The sequence below is a fragment of the Pseudophryne corroboree genome, chromosome 3, assembly GCF_028390025.1.
Source record: "Pseudophryne corroboree isolate aPseCor3 chromosome 3, aPseCor3.hap2, whole genome shotgun sequence".
Lineage (NCBI taxonomy): Eukaryota > Metazoa > Chordata > Amphibia > Anura > Myobatrachidae > Pseudophryne > Pseudophryne corroboree.
The window spans coordinates 25,736,782-25,761,986 of record NC_086446.1 but is presented as its reverse complement, the minus strand read 5'-3'; the positions used below and the strand labels follow the sequence as shown (position 1 = coordinate 25,761,986).

Below are 25,205 nucleotides of genomic sequence, written 5' to 3'. Positions count from 1 at the left end.
AGGAGCCAGTGCACACCACCTGATCCTAAAGCTTTACTTTTTGTGCCCTGTCTCCTGCGGAGCCGCTATCCCCATGGTCCTTTCAGGAACCCCAGCATCCACTAGGACGATAGAGAAATACAGGTGGTGCAGACCCAGTTGTTACTGTAATACAGGTGGTGCAGACCCAGCTGTTACTGTAATACAGGTGGTGCATACCCAGTTGTTACTGTAATTCAGGCGGTGCAGACCCAGTTGTTACTGTAACACAGGTGGTGCAGACCCAGTTGTTACTGTAACACAGGTGGTGCAGACCCAGTCGTTACTGTAATACAGTTGGTGCAGTCCCAGTTGTTACTGTAATTCAGGCGGTGCAGACCCAGTTGTTACTGTAACACAGGTGGTGCAGACCCAGTTGTTACTGTAACACAGGTGGTGCAGACCCAGTTGTTACTGTAATACAGTTGGTGCAGTCCCAGTTGTTACTGTAATTCAGGCGGTGCAGACCCAGTTATTACTGTAACACAGGTGGTGCAGACCCAGTTGTTACTGTAACACAGGTGGTGCAGACCCAGTTGTTACTGTAATACAGTTGGTGCAGTCCCAGTTGTTACTGTAATTCAGGCGGTGCAGACCCAGTTGTTACTGTAACACAGGCGGTGCAGACCCAGTTGTTACTGTAATACAGGTGGTGCAGACCCAGTTGTTACTGTAACACAGGTGGTGCAGACCCAGCTGTTACTGTAATACAGGTGGTGCAGACCCAGTTGTTACTGTAATTCAGGTGGTGCAGACCCAGTTGTTACTGTAACAGCTAGTTCTGCGCCACTTGTATTACAGTAACAGCTAGTTCTGCGCCACTTGTATTACAGTAACAGCGGGGTCTGCGCCACCTGTATTAGAGTAACAGCTGGTTCTGCGCCACCTGTATTACAGTAACGGCGGGGTCTGCGCCACCTGTATTACGGTAAGGGCGGGTTCTGCGCCACCAGTATTGTGGTAACGGCGGGGTCTGCGCCACCTGTATTACGGTAACGGCGGGGTCTGTGCCACCTGTATTACAGTAATAGGACACTATAGTGTCAGCCACCTGTACAGGGATAATGCAGCACCAGAGGCTGCTCCAGCTGCACTATAACAAGGCACCAGAGGCTGCTCCCCCTGTAGTACAGAACCTGACACCAGAGCTGCTCAGACAATAGAATAATAATAATAATATCATTACCTGCTGCCAGACACAGCAATGGCTGCTCTCTGCTCCTGCTGCCTTGTGGGAATGATGGTAGGAAGGCAGAGGTCATACCAAGGGAAAATGGCCGGCGCTCCTGACGTCACTACACGGCCCGGGAACCTATTCCTGCTGCAGGTGCCGGACCGGTCTACAAGAAAATGGCCGCCGACCTCCTGCACTGAGGTATTGTAATAATCATAACAAAGGGCGGAGCTTTGGCAGGGAGTAGGAGGGGAGGGGCCAGTCACCAGGAAGCAGCCTGTGCCAATCATTTCTTACTTCCTGCCTGTGCGGTCCATCTACAGCCTGTGCTTTTTACCTTATTTCTGGTCATTGCGTTCCATACACAGGAAGTGAGTTTCCGTCGAGTGCTGCAGCTGCAGCTTACCAGTGTCCGTTGTGATCAGGTAATGTCGTCTTACTATACAGGGGGAGCAGCCTGTGGTGTCCTGTTGGTGTTATTATTATTATTATTATATAGGGGGAGCAGCCTCTGGTGTCCTGTTATAATTATTATACAGGAGGAGCAGCATGTAGTGTCCTATTATTATTATACAGGCGGAGCTGCTTGTGGTGTCCTGTTCTTCTTATACAGGGGGAGCAGCCTGTGGTGTCCTGTTGTTGTTGTAATTATTATTATTATTATACAGGAGGAGCAGCCTGTGGTGTCCTATTATGATTATTATACAGGCAGAGCAGCTTGTGGTATCCTGTTATTAATATTTTACAGAAGGAGCAGCCTGTGGTGTCCTGTTATTATTATACAGGGGGAGCAGCCTGTGGTGTCCAGTTATTATTACACAGGGGGAGCAGCCTGTGGTGTGTTGTTGTTATTGTCATACAGGTGGAGCGGCCTGTGGTGTCCTGTTATTGCTGCTGCTATTATTATTATTTTCTCTGACGTCCTAGTGGATGCTGGGAACTCCGTAAGGACCATGGGGAATAGCGGCTCCGCAGGAGACTGGGCACAAAAGTAAAAGCTTTATGACTAGCTGGTGTGCACTGGCTCCTCCCCCTATGACCCTCCTCCAAGCCTCAGTTAGATTTTTGTGCCCGGCCGAGAAGGGTGCATGCTAGGTAGCTCTCCTGAGCTGCTTAGAGTAAAAGTTTAAATAGGTTTTTTATTTTCAGTGAGACCTGCTGGCAACAGGCTCACTGCATCGTGGGACTAAGGGGAGAAGAAGCGAACTCACCTGCATGCAGAGTGGATTGGGCTTCTTGGCTACTGGACATTAGCTCCAGAGGGACGATCACAGGCTCAGCTTGGATGGGTCCCGGAGCCGCGCCGCCGGCCCCCTTACAGAGCCAGAAGAGCGAAGAGGTCCGGAAAAATCGGCGGCAGAAGACGTTCCTGTCTTCAATAAGGTAGCGCACAGCACTGCAGCTGTGCGCCATTGCTCTCAGCACACTTCACACTCCGGTCACTGAGGGTGCAGGGCGCTGGGGGGGAGCGCCCTGAGACGCAATAAAACACGTTTTAAACCTTATATGGCTAAAGAAATGCATCACATATAGCTCCTGGGCTATATGGATGCATTTAACCCCTGCCAGTTTTCCTAAAAAAAGCGGGAGAAAAGGCCGCCGAAAAGGGGGCGGAGCCTATCTCCTCAGCACACAAGCGCCATTTTCCCTCACAGCTCCGCTGGAAGGACGGCTCCCTGACTCTCCCCTGCAGTCCTGCTACAGAATCAGGGTAAAACAAGAGAGGGGGGGCACTAATTGGCAGATAATACAAATACAGCAGCTATAGAAGGGAGAAACACTTATATAAGGTTATCCCTGTATATATATAGCGCTCTGGTGTGTGCTGGCAAACTCTCCCTCTGTCTCCCCAAAGGGCTCGTGGGGTCCTGTCCTCTATCAGAGCATTCCCTGTGTGTGTGCTGTGTGTCGGTACGATTGTGTCGACATGTATGAGGAGGAAAATTATGTGGAGGCGGAGCAATTGCCTGTAATAGTGATGTCACCCCCTAGGGAGTCGACACCTGACTGGATGGTCGTATGGAAGGAATTACGTGACAGTGTCAGCACTTTGCAAAAAAAACTGTTGACGACATGAGACAGCCGGCAAATCAGTTAGTGCCTGTCCAGGCGTCTCAAACACCGTCAGGGGCTCTAAAGCGCCCGTTACCTCAGATGGTCGACACAGGGGAGCAGTCACACAGGGAAGAAATTTCCAGGGCTTGTGGTCAAGCATGGAAACGTCTCTTCACATAAATATCCTGGAACTAAGGGCAATTTACAATGCCCTAAGTCAAGCAAGGCCTCTGCTTCAGGGTCAGTCGGTATTGATCCAATCGGACAACATCACGGCAGTCGCCCACGTAAACAGACAGGGCGGCACAAGAAGCAGGAGGGCAATGGCAGAAGCTGCAAGAATTCTTCGCTGGGCGGAAAATTATGTGACAGCACTGTCAGCGGTGTTCATTCCGGGAGTGGACAACTGGGAAGCAGACTTCCTCAGCAGACACGACCTCCACCCGGGGGAGTGGGGACTTCACCCAGAAGTCTTCCACGTGATTGTAAACCGTTGGGAAAAACCAAAGGTGGACATGATGGCGTCTCGTCTCAACAAGAAACTAGACAGATATTGCGCCAGGTCAAGGGACCCTCAGGCGATAGCGGTGGACGCTCTGGTAACACCGTGGGTGTACCAGTCAGTGTATGTGTTCCCTCCTCTGCCTCTCATACCCAAAGTATTGAGAATCATAAGAAGGAGAGGAGTAAGAACTATACTCGTGGCTCCGGATTGGCCAAGGAGGACTTGGTACCCGGAACTTCAAGAGATGCTCACGGAGGACCCGTGGCCTCTACCTCTAAGAAAGGACCTGCTCCAACAGGGACCTTGTCTGTTCCAAGACTTACCGCGGCTGCGTTTGACGGCATGGAGGTTGAACGCCGGATCCTGAAGGAAAAAGGCATTCCAGATGAAGTCATCCCTACCCTGATTAAGGCCAGGAAGGATGTAACCTCGAAACATTATCACCGCATTTGGCGAAAATATGTTGCGTGGTGTGAGGCCAAGAAGGCCCCTACAGAGGAATTTCAACTGGGTCGTTTCCTGCATTTCCTGCAAACAGGACTATCTATGGGCCTAAAATTAGGGTCCATTAAGGTTCAAATTTCGGCCCTGTCAATATTCTTCCAAAAAGAACTGGCTTCAGTGCCTGAAGTTCAGACGTTTGTCAAAGGGGTACTGCATATACAGCCTCCTTTTGTGCCTCCAGTGGCACCTTGGGATCTCAATGTAGTGTTGAGTCTCCTAAAGTCACATTGGTTTGAACCACTCACCACTGTGGAATTAAAATATCTCACATGGAAAGTGGTCATGCTGTTAGCCCTGGCTTCAGCCAGGCGTGTCTCAGAATTGGCGGCTTTATCATATAAAAGCCCTTACCTAATTTTTCATTCAGACAGGGCAGAACTGAGGACTCGCCCTCATTTTCTCCCTAAGGTGGTTTCAGCGTTTCACATGAACCAGCCTATTGTGGTGCCTGCGGCTACTAGGGACTTGGAGGACTCCAAGTTGCTGGACGTAGTCAGGGCCCTGAAAATATATGTTTCCAGGACGGCTGGAGTCAGAAAATCTGACTCGCTGTTTATCCTGTATGCACCCAACAAGCTGGGTGCTCCTGCTTCTAAGCAGACGATTGCTCGTTGGATTTGTAGTACGATTCAGCTTGCACATTCTGTGGCAGGCCTGCCACAGCCAAAATCTGTAAAAGCCCATTCCACAAGGAAGGTGGGCTCATCTTGGGCGGCTGCCCGAGGGGTCTCGGCTTTACAACTTTGCCGAGCAGCTACTTGGTCAGGGGCAAACACGTTTGCTAAATTTTACAAATTCGATACCCTGGCTGAGGAGGACCTGGAGTTCTCTCATTCGGTGCTGCAGAGTCATCCGCACTCTCCCGCCCGTTTGGGAGCTTTGGTATAATCCCCATGGTCCTTACGGAGTTCCCAGCATCCACTAGGACGTCAGAGAAAATAAGAATTTACTTACCGATAATTCTATTTCTCATAGTCCGTAGTGGATGCTGGGCGCCCATCCCAAGTGCGGATTGTCTGCAATACTTGTATATAGTTATTGTTACAAAAATCGGGTTGTTTATTGTTGTGAGCCATCTTTTCAGAGGCTCCTACGTTTATCATACTGTTAACTGGGTTCAGATCACAAGTTGTACGGTGTGATTGGTGTGGCTGGTATGAGTCTTACCCGGGATTCAAGATCCTTCCTTATTATGTACGCTCGTCCGGGCACAGTATCCTAACTGAGGCTTGGAGGAGGGTCATAGGGGGAGGAGCCAGTGCACACCAGCTAGTCATAAAGCTTTTACTTTTGTGCCCAGTCTCCTGCGGAGCCGCTATTCCCCATGGTCCTTACGGAGTTCCCAGCATCCACTACGGACTATGAGAAATAGAATTATCGGTAAGTAAATTCTTCTTATTATTATTATACAGAAGGAGCAGCCTGCAGTGTTCTGTTATTAATATTATACAGGGGGAGCGGCCTGTGGTGTCCTGTTATTGCTGCTATTATTATTATTATTATTATTATACAGAAGGAGCAGCCTGCAGTGTTCTGTTATTAATATTATACCGGGAAAACGGCCTGCGATGTCCTGTTAGTATTATTATTATTTTACTGGGGAAGCGGCCTGGAGTGTCCTGTTAATAATAATAATAATAATAACAACAGGGGAAATAGAGGAGGACTCACTGGTCACTCTGTGCTTCTCATTTGTCTATATTACATGGCTGCTCTGTGGTGTTTATTATATTTATTATACTTTCTCCTAGACCTCTGAGCTGTGAGGAACCAGAGTGTTTACTAGACGTCACTGATTCCCTGAGGATGGAGAACGACAGCAGTCACATGACTGAGAGGATACTAAATCTCACCCTGGAGATCATCTACCTGCTGACTGGAGAGGTGAGGGGATCTGGGAGCGTCACAGTGACATCACTTATATCTATAGTAATAATACAGGGACATGACTGGGGAGGTGAGGGAATCGGGGAGCGTCACAGTGCCATCACTTATATCTATAGTAATAATACAGGGACATGACTGGGGAGGTGAGAGGATCTGGGAGTATCACAGTGCCATCACTTATATCTATAGTAATAATACAGGGACATGACTGGGGAGGTGAGGGGATCTGGGAGTGTCACTGTGACATCACTTATATCTATAGTAATAATACAGGAACATGACTGGGGAGGTGAGGGGCATCTGGGAGTGTCCCAGTGACATTACATATCTATAGTAATTTTACAGGGACATGACTGGGGGGGTAAGGGGGATCTGGGAGTATCACAGTGACATCATTTATATCTATAGTAATAATACAGGGACATGACTGAGGGGGTGAGGGGGATCTGGGAGTGTCACAGTGACATCATTTATATCTATAGTAATAATACAGGGACATGACTGGGGGGGTGAGGGGGATCTGGGAGTGTCACAGTGACATCATTTATATCTAGTAATAATACAGGGACATGACTGGGGGGTGAGGGGGATCTGGTAGTGTCACAGTGACATCATTTATATCTATAGTAATAATATAAGTACATGACTGGGGAGGTGAGAGGGATCTGGGAGTGTCACAGTGACATCACTTATATCTATTGTTACATAGGTACATAGTTAGTGAGGTTGAAAAGAGGCAAAATGCACATCGGGTTAAACCTGTATTCTGTATTACGCTGTTCCTAATATAATGCATCTGCTGAAGTAATGGTTTAGTACCAATTGACAACTCTGATTCTTACCACTCCCAGATATTTAATGTCACTATGTTAAATGCTATAACCCTGGATACATTTTCCAGTTAGAAATTTGTCCAATCCGTTTTTTAATGCATTTGCAGAGTTCGCCATTATTACCTTCTCCGGCAGGGATTTCCAAATTTATTGCCCTTACCGTGAAGAACCCTTTCCTACGTTGTGTACGGAATTTTTCTCTCCTCTAGCCTCAGCGAGTGCCCACGTGTCCTATACAGAGTTCTTTTAATAAACAAATCACCTGCTAGCTCCTTGTAATGCCCCTTTAGATATTTGAAGATATTAATAATGTCTCCTCTAAGACACCTCTTTTCTAGTGTATACATATTTAACCTAGTAAGCCCTTCTCCGGCAGGGTCCACAGGTCATCCACAGGATAAAAATGGGATATGATGGAGCGACAGCGGATTTGCACCAATCAGTCAAAGCTTTCCGGCCTCCCAGCATGCAACGGGCCCGTCCATATATCCCCGCCCCCTCGCTTAGGCAAATCAGTTTTTTGTTTGGTGCGGCAGGAGCCGGACCATGGTCAGAGGGCTGCTGGTTTGTTAGCAGCCCCAAGCTTTATTATTTTATTTTTATAGTCTTACTATTTTTTGAGTGATCTTTCGAAACAGCGTCTTATACGCATATTGGAAAGGGTCGCTCCAACAACTCTGCCGGGTCGCGACAACACTTACACACAAGTACAGTGCTGTTTCGGCGGGCATCTGTGTCGGATATACTAGCAGGTCTGTCAGACGTTACCAGGCTGTGGCCGGAGCACGGGGAGAAGGTAAGGCATCGGTTCCGCGTAGCTAGATGGAATACGGACACCGCCACACTGTTTTGGGAGGAGACTACCAAACAGTAGCTGGCGCGCCACCACCACGGGTGCTCCAGCGCTAGGCCTCAGGGATCAGAGGCTCCAGGAATAGTATGAGGCCGTGATCCCTAGGGTTGATGTCAGCAGTGGGGAGTCAGACGCTCTCCTGGTCGCCCCTCCCCCCGGTTCATGACCAGTTTCCACCGAGTCTCCCGCCATGAACTGTTTCCTCACTTCCGTCTCAGACGCTACCAGCTACACTAGAAGACAAGGGGACCTGGTCGCAGCATAGGCGGCTGCGTTACCGGTGCATCTGTGTTCACTATAGGTTCGTGGAGCGGCAGTGTACACTAGTAGCGTCTGGATCCACTCAGCGTTCGCTAACATATTGATCGATTCTGGAAGCGGGGTGAGTCTCCCTGTATCCCACTCTACTGAGTACGGGCTATACAGCACTAAATCTCTATCTACTGTTTTGAGTACGAATAGTTAGATAAGTGCCTATAGCATATGAGTCTGTACCATTACTGTTGTTTCTCTTACGTCCTAGAGGATGCTGGGGACTCCGTAAAGACCATGGGGTATAGACGGGCTCCGCAGGAGACATGGGCACTATAAAGAACTTTTAGAATGGGTGTGCACTGGCTCCTCCCTCTATGCCCCTCCTCCAGACCTCAGTTAGATCCTGTGCCCAGAGGAGACTGGGTGCTCTACAGGGGAGCTCTCCTGAGTTTCTCTGAAAAATAATTTTGTTAGGTTTATTATTTTCTGGGAGCACTGCTGACAACAGGCTCCCTGCATCGTGGGACTGAGGAGAGAGAGAAGCAGACCTACTTAAGTGATAGGCTGTGCCTCTTAGGCTACTGGACACCATTAGCTCCAGAGGGAGCCGGAACGCAGGTCTCTCCCCCCCCCCCCCCCCCCCGCCGCTCGTCCCAGAGCCGTGCCGCCGTCCTCCTCAAAGAGCCGGAAGATTGAAGCCGGGTGAGTATATGAAGAAAAGAAGACTTCTAAGGCGGCAGAAGACTTCAGATCTTCCCTGAGGTAAGCTACCGCTGCGCGCCATTGCTCCCACACATTACACACACTAGCAGGCACTGATGGGTGCTGGGCACAGGGAAAGGGGGCGCACTGGGCAGCAATATAAACCTCTATATCTGGCAATATGGATATAGGCTGCGGAGGCAGTAAGTGTATGAATCCCCTGCCAGTTTTATAAAATTGAGCGGGACCGAAGCCCGCCGCTGGAGGGGGCAGAGCTTGGTCCCTCAGCACTAACCAGCGCCATTTTCTCCACAGAGCACTGCAGAGAAGCTGGCTCCCCGGACTCTCCCCTGCTGAATACGGTGACACAGGGCTGAAAAGAGGGGGGGGGGGGGCACTTGTAAGGCGCAGTGAGTATATTACACGGTTTATTGTATATAAAAGCGCTATATTATCTGGGAATTCTGTTTCCAGTGTCAGTTGGCGCTGGGTGTGTGCTGGCATACTCTCTCTCTGTCTCTCCTAAGGGCCTTGTTGGGTAACTGTCTCCTTATAGATATGTCCCTGTGTGTGTGTGGGGGGGGGGGGGGGGTGTCGGCATGTCTGAAGCGGAAGGCTCATCTAAGGAGGAGGTGGAGCAGATGATTGTGGTGTCTCCTCCGGCAAAGCCGACTCATGATTGGTTGGACATGTGGAATGTTTTAAATGCAACTGTGAACTTATTACATAAGAGGATGGACAAAGCAGAGTCCAGGAAAAAAGCAGGGAGTCAATCCACGGCTTCGACTGGGTCACAGGGCCCTTCAGGGTCTCAAAAACGTCCCCTATCCCAAATAGCAGACACTGATACCGACACGGATTCTGACTCCAGTGTCGACTACGATCATGCGAGGTTACACCCAAGGGTGGCCAAAAGTATTCATTATATGATTATTGCAATAAAAGATGTTTTGCATATCACAGATGACCCCTCTGTCCCTGACGCGAGGGTGTGCATGTATAAGGAAAAGAAACCTGAGATAACCTTTCCCCCATCTCATGAACTGAATGAATTATTTGAAAAAGCTTGGGAAACTCCAGACAAAAAACTGCAGATCCCCAAGAGGATTCTTATGGCGTATCCTTTCCCTGCACAGGACAGGGTACGGTGGGAATCCTCGCCCAGGGTGGACAAGGCTTTAACGCGTCTGTCCAAGAAGGTGGCGCTACCGTCTCCAGACACGGCAGCCCTCAAGGATCCTGCTGATCGCAGACAGGAGACTACCTTAAAATCTATTTAAACGCATACGGGTGCTTTACTCAGACCGGCGATAGCATCGGCATGGGTATGTAGCGCAGTGGCAGCTTGGACAGATACGTTGTCAGCTGACATCGATACCCTAGACAGGGATACCATTTTGCTGACCTTAGGTCACATTAAAGACGCAGTCTTATATATGAGAGATGCTCAACGTCTCGTTGGGCTGCTAGGTTCGAGAGCCAACGTCATGGCGATTTCTGCGAGGCGAGCCCTGTGGATCCGCCAATGGACGGGTGATGCCGACTCAAAGAAGCATATGGAGGTTTTACCTTACAAAGGTGAAGTTTTGTTTGGGGACGGTCACGCGGACCTGGTTTCCACGGCTACCGCGGGTAAATCTACTTTTTTGCCTTTTGTTTCCCCACAGCAAAAGAAAACTCCACAATATCAGATGCAGTCCTTTCGGTCGCATAAGTCCAGAAGAGGTCGGGGCTCATCTTTCCTCTCCAGAGGTAAGGGTAGAGGGAAGAGAACACCTGCTTCGGCTAGTTCCCAGAAGCAGAAGTCCTCCCCGGCCTCTACTAAATCCACCGCATGATGCTGGGGCTCCACTGAAGGAGTCCGCACCGGTGGGGGCACGTCTTCGACTCTTCAGCCAGGTCTGGGTTCTAAACCAAAAAAGAAAAAAGATTTGTCTAGGCGCTGACTTATTTAGGGAGAATTTCCCAGATAAATAACCCACTTCTATCTGGGTGTACTGCAGCTTCACAGAAACAGGAGATCACTGATTCTCCCAAAAAAGTACCACCAAACAAAAGTAATTGAAGCGCTGTACAGCCAGAATTCAGATTTTATAAATTTAATATCACAATATAGACAAAACACATAAACATACAACACTAAACACACGGCCGGTGTATAAAATATACTTAAAATGACAATTAATTCAGAGATTAATTGGTACTAGATAACCTAGCCATTGGAAATACAGGTTGAGTATCCCATATCCAAATATTCCGAAATACGGACATTTTTGAGTGAGAGTGAGATAGTGAAATCTTTGTTTTTTGATGGCTCAATGTACACAAACTTTGTTTAATACACAAAGTTATTAATAATATTGTATTAAATGACCTTCAGGCTGTGTATATAAGGTGTATATGAAACATAAATGAATTGTGTGAATGTAGACACACTTTGTTTAATGCACAAAGTTATAAAAAATATTGGCTAAAATTACCTTTAGGCTGTGTGTATAAGGTGTATATGTAACATAAATGCATTCTGTGCTTAGATTTAGGTCCCATGACCATGATAGCTCATTATGATATCTAATTATTCCAAAATACGGAAAAATCCGATATCCAAAATACCTCTGGTCCCAAGCATTTTGGATAAGGGATACTCAACCTGTACATCATATAATCCTCTCAATTCTCTATAAAGCACCGGAATGATCAGTCCTCGTTTGTTAATTAATCTGTGCACAATAGCAATTAATTAATCACAGTTCTTTAATGATTATCAAATATATCTTGCTGGTCATCTATTATTTAGAGCCACAGTCCAGATCAAGTAAACATGCAAACAGTTAGTGCAAATTCATGTCAGACTCTGTCCACAGCTGTTATTTGAATACTGCATGCATAAATATATATTAGCCTTTAGTAAAGCCCAAAGCAAAATTGCAATAGATTAGTAGATGAGTAGAAAAACATCCGTAGCAGAGTATAAAGTCACAGCTGATGCGTTTCCAAATTAGTGCATTTTAGATCACGTAAACTTGTTAGTAGATAGCAAGCACTCACAACTTAATGCACACCCCATCAACATGGGTTAGTAGATGGACACTGGAATCTTGGTTGGCTTACTGTGCAATGATCACCCCCAGTAGCTGCAAACTTATACTGGGAAATGATTCCCCCTCCAGCGGCACAAAGTGCTGTATACCGCCGTAGCTTGTCTGGGGTCCCGCCGCACCAAGTCCGTTTAATTGATGTCCCACCAATGGTCAGAAGGTCACAGCCTTGCATAAAGAGCAACCTCAACGTGTTTCTCCGCCTCTATACTCGGCGGCTTCCTCAGGAGTAATGATACTCATGCTCCCATCCATTCATTTAAATAGTGGGTAACTCCTCCATTTCCGGGCGCTCTGACATTGCGCATGCGCATTCTATGCGCTCCACTTGCGTGTCACCGCTCATCAGGTTCCACATACCGCTGATTAATATACAGCTGATTAACACATGCGCACTACGTGCGCGACGTCTGTCATGCGCAACGTATGTCATCCATATCCAAACTCAATTCTATTACATGCATCATCATATTAATGCCAATTGTATTTCCAATGGTATATTATTTACATTCATAGATGAAGCATGGAGAGATGACCGTTATGATTCAGGGTAATTTTTATACATAATAGGAATGTTTAAATGATTAGAGAAGTCTGCAGATTATGTGCCAACATGAATGTAAATAATATACCATTGGAAATACAATTGGCATTAATTTGAACTACGCATGCGCCAATCAGTGATATGACAAACGTCGGGCACGTAGTGCGCATGTGTTAATCAGCGGTATGTGTAACCTGATGAGCGGTGACACGCAAGTGGAGCGCATAGAATGCGCATGCGCAATGTCAGAGCGCCCGGAAATGGAGGAGTTACCCACTATTTAAATGAATGGATGGGAGCATGAGTATCATTACTCCTGAGGAAGCCGCCGAGTATAGAGGCGGAGAAACGCGTTGAGGTTGCTCTTTATGCACGGCTGTGACCTTCTGACCATTGGTGGGACATCAATTAAGTGGACTTGGTGCGGCGGGACCCCGGACAAGCTACGGCGGTATACAGCACTTTGTGCCGCTGGAGGGGGAATCATTTCCCAGTATAAGTTTGCAGCTACTGGGGGTGATCATTGCACAGTAAGCCAACCAAGATTCCAGTGTCCATCTACTAACCCATGTTGATGGGGTGTGCATTAAGTTGTGAGTGCTTGCTATCTACTAACAAGTTTAAGTGATCTAAAATGCACTAATTTGGAAACGCATCAGCTGTGACTTTATACTCTGCTACGGATGTTTTTCTACTCATCTACTAATCTATTGCAATTTTGCTTTGGGCTTTACTAAAGGCTAATATATATTTATGCATGCAGTATTCAAATAACAGCTGTGGACAGAGTCTGACATGAATTTGCACTAACTGTTTGCATGTTTACTTGATCTGGACTGTGGCTCTAAATAACAGATGACCAGCAAGATATATTTGATAATCATTAAAGAGCTGTGATTAATTAATTGCTATTGTGCACAGATTAATTAACAAACGAGGACTGATCATTCCGGTGCTTTATAGAGAATTGAGAGGATTATATTATGTATTTCCAATGGCTAGGTTGTCTAGTACCAATTAATCTCTGAATTAATTGTCATTTTAAGTATATTTTATACACCAGCCGTGTGTTTAGTGTTGTATGTTTATGTGTTTTGTCTATATTGTGATATTCAATTTATAAAATCTGAATTCTGGCTGTACAGCGCTTCAATTACTTTTGTTTGGAGGTCTGGGTTCTGTCAGACGTGGACCCTTGGGCGATGGATATTGTATCCCAAGGCTACAGGGTGGAATTCGAAGAGGTGCCCCCTCGCCGATTTTTCAAGTCGGCCTTGCCAGCTTCTCCCCCAGAGAGGGAAGTAGTGTTAGCTGCAATTCAAAAGCTGTGTTAACATCAAGTGATTGTCAAGGTTCCCCTAGGCCAACAGGGGAAAGGGTACTATTAGACCCTGTTCGTGGTCCCGAAGCCGGATGGTTCGGTCAGACCCATTTTAAATCTAAAATCCCTAAACCTGTACTTGAAAAAGTTCAAATTCAAGATGGAATCGCTCCGGGCTGTGATATCCAGTCTGGAAGGGGGCAATTTTATGGTATCACTGGACGTAAAGAATGCATACCTTCATGTCCCCATATATCCCCCTCCTCAGGAGTACCTGAGATTCGATGTACAGGACTGTCATTACCAGTTTCAGACGTTGCCGTTTGGGCTTTCCACGGCCCCGAGGATTTTCACCAAGGTGATGGCAGAGATGATGGTGCTCCTGCGCAGGCAGGGAGTCACAATTATCCCGTACTTGGACGATCTCATGATAAAAGCGAGATCGAGAGATCTATTACTGAAGAGCATGTCGCTCTCCCTGAGAGTGCTACAACAGCACGGTTGTATTCTCAATCTGACAAAGTCACAATTGGTTCCAACGACTCGTATATCATTCCTAGGCATGATTCTGGACACGGAACAGAAGAGGGTTTTTCTCCCGATGGAAAAAGCCCAGGACCTCCAGAACATGGTCAGACACCTGCTAAAACCAAAAAGAGTGTCTGTTCATCAATGCACACTCGAGTTCTGGGGAAAATGGTAGCAGCCTACGAGGCCATCCCCCAAGGACGTTTCAGTGGGATCTTCTGGACAAGTGGTCCGGGTCCCATCTACAAATACATCAGAAGATAAGCCTGTCCCCAAGGGCCAGGGTATCTCTCCTGTGGTGGCTGCAAAGTGCACACCTTCTAGAGGGTCGCAGGTTCGGCATTCAAGACTGGGTTCTGGTAACCACGGACGCGAGCCTCCGAGGATGGGGAGCAGTCACACATGGAAGAAACTTTCAGGGGCTATGGTCAAGCCAGGAGGCTTGTCTACACATCAACGTACTGGAATTGCAGGCCATAAACAACGGCCTACAACAAGCGGAGATTCTTCTTCGCGACCTACCGGTTCTGATTCAATCAGACAACATCACAGCCGTGGCTCATGTAAACCGCCAAGGCGGGACAAGGAGCAGAGTGGCAATGGCGGAAGCCACCAGGATTCTTCGCTGGGCGGAAAATCATGTGAGCGCTCTGTCAGCAGTCTTCATTCCGGGAGTGGACAACTGGGAAGCAGACTTCCTCAGCAGACACGATCTCCTTCCAGGAGAGTGGGGACTTCATCAAGAAGTTTTTGCAGAGATAACAAGTAATTGGGGACTTCCTCAAATAGACATGATTGTGTCACGCCTCAACAAGAAGCTTCGGAGGTATTGTGCCAGGTCAAGGGACCCTCAGGCAGTAGCGGTAGACGCCCTGGTGACACCATGGGTGTTTCAGTCGGTCTATGTGTTCCCTCCTCTTCCTCTCAGCGCAAAAATATTGAGAATCATAAGACGAAAAAGAGGGCAGATGATACTCCTTGTTCCAGATTGGCCTCGAAGGGCCTGGTATTCAGATCTTCAGGAAATGCTCACAGAAGATCCGTGGCCTCTTCCTCTCAGGGAGGATCTGTTACAGCAGGGGCCCTGCGTGTTCCAAGACTTACCGCGGTTACGTTTGACGGCATGGCGGTTGAACACCGAATCCTAGCGGGGAAAGGTATTCCGGAAGAAGTCATCCCTACTCTGATAAAGGCTAGGAAGGAGGTGACGGCTAAACATTATCACCGTATCTGGAGGAAGTATGTATCTTGGTGTGAAGCCAAGAATGCTCCTACGGAAGATTTCCATCTGGGCCGTTTTCTCCACTTTCTACAGACAGGAGTGGATATGGGTCTGAAGTCAGGCTCCATTAAGGTACAGATTTCGGCCCTGTCTATATTCTTTCTGAAGGAATTGGCTTCTCTCCCAGAAGTCCAGACTTTTGTAAAAGGAGTGCTGCACATTCAGCCTCCTTTTGTGGCACCATGGGACCTTAACGTGGTGTTGCGGTTCCTAAAATCTCCCTGGTTTGAACCTCTTCAAACGGTTGAATTAAAATTTCTTACTTGGAAGGTGGTCATGTTATTGGCCTTGGCATCTGCTAGGCGGGTGTCCGAATTGGCGGCCTTGTCTCACAAGAGTCCCTATTTGATTTTCCATGTGGATAGGGTAGAGTTGAGGACTCGTACTCAATTTTTGCCTAAGGTGGTTTCTTCATTTCATTTGAGCCAACCTATTGTGGTGCCTGTGGCTATGGGTGACTTGGAGGACTCCAAGTCTCTGGATGTAGTCAGGGCCTTAAAAATTTATGTAGCCAGGACGGCTCGGGTTAGGAAAACAGAAGCACTGTTTGTCCTGTATGCAGCCAACAAAGTTGGCGCTCCTGCTTCGAAGCAGACTATTGCTCGCTGAATCTGTAACACGATTCAGCAGGCTCATTCTACGGCTGGATTGCCGTTACCAAATTCAGTAAAGGCCCATTCCACTAGGAAGGTGGGCTCTTCTTGGGCGGCTGCCCGAGGCGTCTCGGCTTTACAGCTTTGCCGAGCAGCTACTTGGTCGGGTTCAAACACTTTTGCAAAGTTCTATAAGTTTGATACCCTGGCTAAGGAGGACCTCGCGTTTGCTCAATCGGTGCTGCAGAGTCATCCGCACTCTCCCGCCCGGTTGGGAGCTTTGGTCTAAACCCCATGGTCCTTACGGAGTCCCCAGCATCCTCTAGGACGTAAGAGAAAATAAGATTTTAAACCTACCGGTAAATCTTTTTCTCCTAGTCCGTAGAGGATGCTGGGCGCCCGTCCCAGTTGTTCCTACTGTTAACTGGATGCGTATATTCCATGTTATACGGTGTGTGGATGGTGTGGGCTGGTATGAATCTTGCCCTTAGATTAACAAAAGTGTCCATCTCCTCTGAGCACATTTTCTCTAACTGAGGTCTGGAGGAGGGGAATAGAGGGAGGATCCAGTGCACACCCATTCTAAAAGTTCTTTATAGTGCCCATGTCTCCTGCGGAGCCCGTCTATACCCCATGGTCCTTACGGAGTCCCCAGCATCCTATACGGACTAGGAGAAAAAGATTTACCGGTAGGTTTAAAATCTTATTTTCTGTCGCATTGCGTCTGAATACGTTAGATATGTTGAACATGATTCAGTAAATGTGTTCTCCTACATACTTAAAATAATATTGTAGTTGACCATGTGCTCATATTGCTTAATATACTAATGATAACATGTGACTGTCTGCTAGTATGATGCTGACTTTGCTACATGTTTGTCAGTTTGTTTTGCAGATCCTCAATGCTGGTGCATGAGTAGGATAGAATGGATATCATTTTAAAGAAAAAAGGTTAAAGTGATTACAGTCGCAAAATTGTGTTGTACACTGTGAAAGTGCTGATTATTTATCATGTAATAAAGCGGCAATGGTGAGGACACTCATACCATGTTTTGAAGCTGCATTATCCTCTTATGATCTGGTTCCAGATGGCTTGTATGCATAATGTTTTAGCTCAGCAGGCAAGGCGGATGCGGTTACAAGTGTATCCACCTTGGGCTATATTTACACAAGCTTTATCCAGTAAATTAGATGGATAATCCCCCAAAATCTGTACCAGGAATAGGTTTACAAGCTCTTACATACAGCAGCAGCTTCTCAGAACCAGTGGTAAGTAAACCTTCACCCTTGCAGGCTACACATTGTTTAGCCAGTGTGAGTAGGAAATGAACACTACTTATGTGGAGCGTAAAATTTTCCTTCGGTCTTGAGACCAATATTGGAACATAAAAAAGATAAAAGAAATATAACATAGCGCGTACCGTTTTCATGCAATTATCATACCATTGTTCAACATAAAACCAGTTGTATATAAAAAAAAACCTTGCAAGGATAGGCAAATTCAAAAGAGAAAATCCGCACAGGTCATATAAATTATAGAATCATATCAATCAGTTACTTCCCATAATTTATACCCGAAAATAATTTTTATATTGATTCTTAATATTTAACAAGCCCTTACATACAGCAGCAGCTTCTCAGAACCAGTGGTAAGTAAACCTTCACCCTCACAGGCTACACATTGTTTAGATTCATCATAAGATGAAAGCTCAATTATTCTACTTCATCATATGAAAAAGAGGTAGGTCTCAGCTCTCGAATAGCTGAGTTAATTGAAAGCAATAAAGCCATCTTATCCTTAGAGGATACAGCAAAGCCTGTGTTAAAAACTAAGGCACCTGTGTTTAAACATCCCAATACTTGAGTTCCAAGATCAGCTGACGGAAATCATAGAAGAGGTTTGGGTTATGCCCAATAAAAAGTTAGAATTCCTAAGAAATGGAATTCCTATGATCTGCTTCCAGCTGGGGATTGTTTAAAAGAAGGGGAGATGGCTCCAAAAGTAGATAAGGAGAATCTACATTAGCTTTGCTTTCAATTTTCCTGTCTAGGGCAGTCATGAGGCCAAGCCTTGGCTTCGGCTTAAATGGCAAAGGCAGTGGTTGCCTGGGCTGATGCAATGGAAGGAGATTTTTCAGTAGAGCAAGAATCTCATATGGCTCATATAAAAAACTGCAATGTTCCTGGAAGCATTGGATATTGGCAAAATATTTACTCCAGGGCATCAGCCCTAACTATACCTGCCTATAGAGCAGTTTAGCTGGGTAAGTGGAAGATCTACAGCCACACCACACTGGATATGCCCAATCTCACCAGATCTTGGAAGCTATGCAGTGTGGGGCCTGGTGATAAACATCTGCGAATACCAGGTACTGTAGGTGGAATCATTGTCTTGTTCTGAAAATATTCCTTTTGGTAAGAACTGACAGATATTCTGGAATGCAGACTCCAAGAAAGTCAGGTTCCTTCCACATACAGTTCACGTGTTGGTATTATACTACCAATAGAAGCCTGTCATAGGCTGAATCCCACCTTAGTGTGATTTGAGACTAGGAAACCATTGAGCTACCAGAAGATCTGCAGTGTGAGCCTGGTTAGTACTCGGATGGCTATCGGGGAATACCAGGTGCTGTAGAAAAATTAAACCATCAGCTGATGGTGTGGGCTCCACCTGGGAGAACCCTGGTTGGGGGGCCGACTTACTCAGGTCACACAGACCTGGCATGGTATCTCTAGTTATGTTTTCGCCTTCAAGACAGCCTATCTCGGCTATAGACGAAGGCCTGGCTTGGCAAGAAGCAGGTCTATAATTTGCTTCGGTCAGGAATAATCATTCCAGTCCCTCTGGCAAACAAGGACAAGGGTTTACTTCAACCTGGCTTAGTCGGAAGCCAAAGGAGTAATTTCTGCTCATGCTCAATCCGAAAAAAAATGCTGAGCAAATACATTCTGAAACATGGAATCATACGTTCCTTATGTGGGGCATGGAGCCAGGGTTTTTTATGGTATCCCTGGAGATACAGGATGCTTACCTACAGATTCCTATACCATTGTCCATCAGTGTTATCCAAGCTTTTGCTATACTCCAGAAAAGCATTTTTCAGTTTAGGCTTTACCCTTTGGGTTAGCCACAGTCCCCAGAGTATTTACTAGAAATATGGGGGTAACTACCCCTTATCTCCGCCAGCAGGGGTTAAGGTTCTTCCCATACCTAGGATCTTTTAATCCTGGCACAGTCACAGAGATTGCTCTTTGTCATCGGCAATAGCAATGTCAGGTCCGGGTGTTTTTGTGAATCCGTTAACCCGGGACCAACCACAGGTGTAGGTGCTGGGCTATGAAGAAAGCAGGGAGGACGAAGAAAGTTCCGATTCATATATTTATTCAAAATAACAATTCAGTAAAGAGTTAACTGACAAGTTGTTAATCATCATATTATACTGAAGTATTGCAGGAATAATATGCAAGAGAAAACTCAAAAATACATAAAAGAAATGTTCATGGAAACATATGCAAAACAAGCTGATGAATAAATGTTGGATTGTCCAAATATAAACGAGCTTTGATGCTGAACTGCAGAATATGATTAACTGGATAATGCAGACATGAAGAGATAACTGTAAGGATTTGCAATGGAGTTTTGAGAGTTAACTGAGAGACTGTGAAGAATTATCCTTGTTATGACAACATAGCAAATATAAACAAGCTTTGATGCTGAACTGCAGAATGTTATTAACTGGATAATGCAGACATGAAGAGATAACTGTAAGGATTTGCAATGGAGTTTTGAGAGTTAACTGAGAGACTGAAGAATTATCCTTGTTATGACAACATAGCAAATATAAACAAGCTTTGATGCTGAACTGCAGATTGTGTTTAACTGGTTAATGCAGACATGGAGAATTAACTGTAAGAATTGGCAATGGAGCTTTGAGAGTTAACTGAGAGACTGTGATGAATTATCCTTGTAATGACAACATAGCAAATAAAAGTACTGAATTGGGTTACTTGCGGGTTCCGGAGATCACTGTGAAACTGTAGTAGAAGACAAGGTGATGAATGGGTTAAATGCAGAGTTGAACAAACGAACAGCTGAGAGAAACAGAATCCTCCAGACTTTGAATGATAGGCAGACTGACAAGGTAACCTCATGCAGGACACTGGGAATCCAACTATTTCCAATAGGAGTGCAATTAACTGACAGCACAGCAGAGAGCCGGTGGATCTTTCAGCAGTGAAGGCTGCAGACGGACCTCTGGGAACGGAGGCGATATCTGGACCACGGGAATCACACAGGAATGCACGGAGAGAGCTCAGAGCTAGAGCACAGCTTTGATACAACAAAGTACTGGCCCAGAGTAACATAATCCCAGCCTACTTAAAGGCAGCACAAGCACGGGATTGGCTTACACCTGCCCACAGGTGTTTTCACAAGTGCTCTGTATTAGCTATTTGGTCTCCAACATGGCCACCTCCTATACAGCAGACACACCGCAGTGCCTTAGGCCATTTGGTCCCCGCACTCACAGTTCCCAGACTCTGCATTACCTGTGCCATTGATCACGCCGTGTCCCCACACGGGCGCACAGCACCGCGAGCAACCGCACTGGCAACGGATGAACCCCAGAACCCGCAGAGGTAAGAGACCGGTTCGTGACAAGCAATAACGAGTTTGCAGGGGCAAGTGAGTCATAACTTGGGGAAAATCGGCTCCAGTTTCATCACATCGGAGGACACACTTGGGGGCTGTACTGGATTACGTCTGCAGAGAGTAATTTTTTACCTCACAACAATAAATCCAGGGTTCACTATAGGATTCAAGAATCAGCACACAGTCAAACGGTATCCACTCACGCAGCAATGCGGGGACGGGTTTGATGGAATCTGCATTGACAGGAGGGAGTATGCACAATTCCACTGTAGGTCGCTGCAGCGTCTGAGTCTTACCTAGTAGAATCTACAACCACACCACACTGGATATGCCCAGACTTCATTGGACCATGGAAGATCAGCAGTGTGGGCCTGGCTGGTACCTGGAGGGACCAGCTGGGAATACAAGATGTGGTAAGTATTGTTAAGTTCGTTTAACTTTCAGGTAAATGCAATACCTTATACTACTATGGTTCGGGCCGCTGAATGCACACAATAACCCCTGCGATGTGTATGCACGTTGCGTATACACACCGACATGCTATGCGCGCGATACAGCGACACGTGTGGCTAAATACACGTCTTTACCCAAACAAGAATGGAATGCGGCACCAGTAGTATATGTTATGTTCCAGTCCAACGCAGCAACAATATATTTACTTAAAAAGGTATACACAGAAATACAACAATATCACAGAGAAGAGCTACAACCAATAGTACATACGTTTGTTCGCCAGCGCCTCCCGGATCCGGTCCTCAGTCAGTCTTAGCAAGATGACCTTCAGAGAATAGACTGGGACCGGCCAGGGGGCCTGGCTTTTACACAATGGTCCAAAACACAATACAAAGGAAACTGTAAGTTCTTCTTCCATAGGTCAAGGGGCAGTTCATTTACAGTACATGAGGGGTCATAGGTTGGTTTGAATAGGTGGGCGATGCTTGGTCCAGGTGTACTTGCAGAGGTCAGCCACTGGGTTCCCACCGAATATCACGAGTACAGTAATTACAGTAAGTTATGAATTTCTCTGACGTCCTAGTGGATGCTGGGGACTCCGTAAGGACCAAGGGGAATAGACGGCTCCGCAGGAGGCTGGGCACATCTAAAGAAAGCTTTAGGACTATCTGGTGTGCACTGGCTCCTCCCCTATGACCCTCCTCCAAGCCTCAGTTAGATTTCTGTGCCCGGCTGAGCTGGATGCACACTAGGGGCTCTCCTGAGCTTCTAGGAAGAAAGTGTTTGTTAGGTTTTTTATTTTCAGTGAGACCTGCTGGCAACAGGCTCACTGCACCGAGGGACTAAGGGGAGAAGAAGTGAACCTACCTAAGTGGTGGTAGCTTGGGCTTCTTAGGCTACTGTACACCATTAGCTCCAGAGGGATCGAACACAGGACCCGACCTCGTCGTCCGTTCCCGGAGCCGCGCCGCCGTCCCCCTTACAGAGCCAGAAGCAAGAAGGTGGTCCGGAAAATCAGCGGCTGAAGACTTCTGTCTTCTCCAAGGTAGCGCACAGCACTGCAGCTGTGCGCCATTGCTCCTCATGCACACCACACACTGCGGTCACTGATGGGTGCAGGGCGCTGGGGGGGGGGGCACCCTGAGCAGCAATATTAACACCTTGGCTGGTGAACTGACACCATATATAGCCCCAGGGGCTATATAGGTGTTTATTAACCCCTGCCAGAACTTTTACAATAGCGGGAGAAAGCCCGCCGAAAAAGGGGCGGAGCCATCTCCCTCAGCACACTGGCGCCATTTTCCCTCACAGCTCTGCTGGAGGGATCGCTCCCTGACTCTACCCTGCAGTCCTGCACTACAGAAAAGGGTTAAAAAGAGAGGGGGGGGGCACAAATTAGGCGCAGTATATATATATTATGCAGCTATAAGGGAAAACACTCTCTATAGGTGATATCCCTGTGATATATAGGGCTCTGGTGTGTGCTGGCATACTCTCCCTCTGTCTCCCCAAAGGGCTTTGTGGGGTCCTGTCCTCTGTCAGAGCATTCCCTGTGTGTGTGCTGTGTGTCGGTACTGCTGTGTCGACATGTATGATGAGGATAATGATGTGGAGGCGGAGCAAATGCCTGTGAATGGGATGTCACCCCCTGCGGGGTCGACACCGGTGTGGATGGACTTATGGAAGGAATTACGTGGCAGTGTCAACTCCTTACATAAAAGGTTTGACAACATAGGACAGCCGGCTGCTCAGCTTGTGCCTGTCCAAGCGTCTCACATGTCATCAGGGGCTCTAAAACGCCCGCTACCTCAGATGGCAGACACAGATGTTGACACGGATACCGACTCCAGTGTCGACGACGATGAGACTAGTGTACCTTCCAATGGGGCCACCCGTTACATGATTGAGGCAATTAAAAATGTATTACACATTTCTGATAATACCCCAGATACCACAAAAAAAGGGTATTATGTTTGGTGACAGAAAACTACCAGTAGTTTTCCTGCATCTGAGGAATTGATATGAGGTGTGTGAGGAAGCGTGGACTTCCCCCGATAAGAAATTGATAATTTCTAAGCAGTGTACCCTTTTCCGCCAGGTCACGTTGGGAAATAACCCCTAGGGTAGATAAAGCGGTTACACGCTTATTAAAAAAGGTGGCACTATCGTCACGGATACGGCCGCCCTGAAGGACCTGCTGATAGAAAGCAGAAAACTATCCTTAAAGCTATATACACACACACGGGCATTATATTGAGACCTGCTATTGCCTCGGCATGGATGTGCAGTGCGGCAGCTGCGTGGTCAGATTCCCTGTCGGATAATATTTATACTGTAGATAGGGACAATATTTTGCTGAAAATAGAGCATATAAAAGACGCTGTCTTATACATGCGTGATGCACAGAGAGATATTTGCCGACTGGCATCACTAATAAGCACTATGTAAAACCATTGCCGCCAGACGGGGGTTATGGACTCGGCAATGGTCGGGCGATGCCGATTCAAAAGGGCACATGGAAGTTTGCCCTAGAAGGGGGTGGAACTGTTTGGGGATGGTCTTTCAGACCTCGTTTCCACAGCTACGGCTGGGAAATCAAAACTTTTGCCACAAGCTACCCCACAGCAAAAGTAAGCACTGTATTATCAGGTACAGTCCCTTCGGCCCCAGAAAAGTAGAGGGCTAGAGGCTCATCTTTTCTGCCAAGAGGAAAAGGTAGAGGGAAAAAGCTGCAGCACACAGCTAGTTCCCGGGAGCAGAAGTCCTCCCCTGCGTCCGGTAAGTCCACAGCATGACGCTGGGGCTGCTCAGGCGGACCCGGGTACGGTGGGGGCCCGTCTCAGAAATTTTCAGCGCACAGTGGGCTCTCTCACAGGTGGATCCCTGGGTTCTTCAAACAGTATCTCAGAGGTACAGGCTGGAATTCGAGACGTCTCCCCCCCGCCGTTTCCTAAAATCTGCCTTACCGGCAACTCCCTCTGCCAGGGAGGCAGTGTTGGTGGCTATCCAAAAAACTGTATTCACAGCAAGTGATTATCAAGGTACCCCTCCTTCAACAGGAAAAGGGTTACCTTTCCACAATGTTTGTGGTACCGAAACCGGACGGTTCGGTGAGACCCATCTTAAATTTAAAATACTTGAACACATATAACAAAAGATTCAAGTTCAAGATGGAATCGCTCAGGGCGATTATTGCGATCCTGGACGAGGGGGATTACAGGGTCTCTCGGGACATCAAGGATACTTACCTGCATGTCCCCATTTACCCTCCTCACCAGGAGTACCTCAAGATTGTGGTACCGGACTGTCACTATCAGTTCCAGACGCTGCCGTTTGGATTATCCACGGTACCGAGGGTCTTTACCATGGGTAATGACCGAAATTATGATACTCCTTCGCAAGAAGGGAGTTTTAATTATTCCGTACTTGGACGATCTCCGGATAAAGGCGAGGTCCAAGGAACAGTTGGTAAGGGGGTAGCACTTTCTCGGGAAGTGCTGCAACAGCAGGACTGGATTCTCAATTCCAAAGTCACAGCTGGTCCCGACGACACGTCTTCTGTTCCTGGGAATGATTCTGGAAACAGACCAGAAAAAAGTGTTTCTTCCAATGGAAAAAGCCGAGGAGTTGTCATCTCTAGTCAGAAACCTCCTAAGACCGGGACAGGTGTCGGTACATCAATGCACACGAGTCCTGGGAAAAATGGTAGCTTCGTACGAAGAAATTCCATTCGGAAAGTTCCACGCAAGGATTTTCCAGTGGGACCTGTTGGACAAATGGTCCGGGTCCCATCTCCATATACAGCAGCGGATAACTCGGTCGGCAAGAACCAGGGTGTCGCTGCGGTGGTGGCTGCAGAGGGCTCATCTACTAGAGGGCCGCAGATTCGGAATACAGGACTGGGTCCTGGTAAACACGGATGCCAGCCTTCGGGGCTGGGGTGCAGTCA

The 25,205-nt window shown here is 47.1% G+C and overlaps 2 protein-coding genes across 2 annotated transcripts in view; one reads left to right on the top strand and one right to left on the bottom strand.

Annotated features, from left to right (window-relative positions):
• LOC135057095 (zinc finger protein 84-like) overlaps nucleotides 1-1,303 on the bottom strand; it is a 150,308-nt gene extending 149,005 nt beyond the window's left edge. The window contains exon 1 of the mRNA XM_063962995.1: nucleotides 1,205-1,303. The gene's annotated coding sequence lies outside the window, so the exon portion shown is untranslated. The remainder of the gene's footprint in view (nucleotides 1-1,204) is intronic.
• LOC135057094 (zinc finger protein 250-like) overlaps nucleotides 1-25,205 on the top strand; it is a 78,493-nt gene that overhangs the window by 20,558 nt on the left and 32,730 nt on the right. The gene's annotated exons all lie outside the window — the stretch shown is intronic.